This window comes from Drosophila pseudoobscura, unplaced genomic scaffold (genome assembly GCF_009870125.1).
Source record: "Drosophila pseudoobscura strain MV-25-SWS-2005 unplaced genomic scaffold, UCI_Dpse_MV25 Unplacedtig00000007, whole genome shotgun sequence".
Classification (NCBI taxonomy): Eukaryota; Metazoa; Arthropoda; class Insecta; order Diptera; family Drosophilidae; genus Drosophila; species Drosophila pseudoobscura.
In genome coordinates this window covers 121,925-123,717 of record NW_022881697.1, presented here as the reverse complement: position 1 = coordinate 123,717, position 1,793 = coordinate 121,925, and positions in this window count along the sequence as shown.

Below are 1,793 nucleotides of genomic sequence, written 5' to 3'. Positions count from 1 at the left end.
TTGGGAACATCCCGAGCCCCAGGGACCACCGGAGTCCAGCCACGTCACCCGGGCCAGAGAGCCGGACGAAGATGGAAGACAGCAAGGAGGGACCAAAACTGTGATTAATCGTACCCGAACTGCCCAGCACGAGCCAAGGATCCACCCACGGATACCGCGAGTCAGCAACCGAGACACCGGCCGCTCAGGACGAGCAACCACGACGAGATGCCCCAGGACCACTCCAAGGAATCAGACCAGAGGCGGCCAGCAAGAACCACGAGCCAGGACCCACTACCACTGGACCAGTGGCCACGCCTAGCCACCAGACAACCACGGACGGAGAACAGCCACGTCTTCCTCAGGGACATTGGGTCTCACGCCCCGGAGGGGGTGAGATTTCATACTCATTACTGGCGGACAAACTCCGGAAATGGGGAGTTACTTTCGACGGCCACGCGGACCCACTAGCGTTCATCGAAAGGCTCGAAGAGCGAGTGGAATCATCCGGCGGGAGCCCAGAGCAGTTGCCGCGAGCCATCTCCGGTCTCCTTACAGGTAAGGCCGAAGGATGGTTCCGAACTTTTCAGATGCAGGGACAGAATTGGACAGACTTTCGGAAAGAATTCCTAGAATTCTTCCTGCCCCCCAGATACTTCCAGCGGCTGGAAGACACCATACAAAGTCGGGAACAGAAGCCCAAGGAATCCTTCCGGGATTACCTTATCGAGTTGCGTCTGATGATGCAGCGAGCCCAGTATACTCGGGAACAGGAACTCGAGCGGATCTACGAAAATCTCCGGCCGGAGTATCAAATGTACACGCGCAGACAAGATTTCCGATCACTCACAGAATTGACCCAGCTCGTCTCGGCCTACGAAACCGCGCGGGACCGAGACGCACTCCGTAGCATCGAGACCACGCAGAACCATCGAGCCGCCTATATCGGCAATGGAACCAACCCACAACGAGGCAACACACACGAGACACCCGGGAGAACCGAGATCGCCAACCGAGGAATCGGCCAGGAGCAAGAGCAGGCGATCGATGTACAACGAGCCTGCCGGAACTGCGGGGAAAACGGCCATTTCAATGGTGCGTGCACGAACCGACAGAAGCTGTTCTGTTGGGAATGTGGCCACCGAGGGGTCCGGACCATAAACTGCTGCCGGAAACCCGCGTCGGGAAACGGGTCGGGTCTCCGTCCAACTGGGACATGGACGGAGGCGCGCACCCAGGAACAGGAGAAACCCACCCATTAAGCATTACCGGAGGAAGGATCGCTGCCCTGGAGGACTTTGGCAGAGACAGCTTCGGCTCCACTGGATCAATCCAGGGCCAGCTCGTCGAACCAGGAGTCACCAACAGGACACGGCAGGAACCAAAGGACTTTGGCAGAGACAGCTCCGGCTCCACTGGATCAATCCAGGGCCAGCTCGTCGAACCAGGAGTCACCAATAGGACACAGCAGGAACCAAAGGACTTTGGCAGAGACAGCTCCGGCTCCACTGGGTCAATCCAGGGCCAGCTCGTCGAACCAGGAGTCACCAATAGGACACAGCAGGAGCCAAAGGACTTTGGCAGAGACAGCTCCGGCTCCACTGGATCAATCCAGGGCCAGCTCGTCGAACCAGGAGTCACCAACAGGACACAGCAGGAAACAGAGGACTTTGGCAGAGACAGCTCCGGCTCCACTGGATCAATCCAGGGCCAGCTCGTCGAACCAGGAGTCACCAATAGGACACAGCAACTAAACAAGGACTTTGGCAGAGACAGCTCCGGCTCCACTGGATCAATCCAGGGCCAGCTCGTCG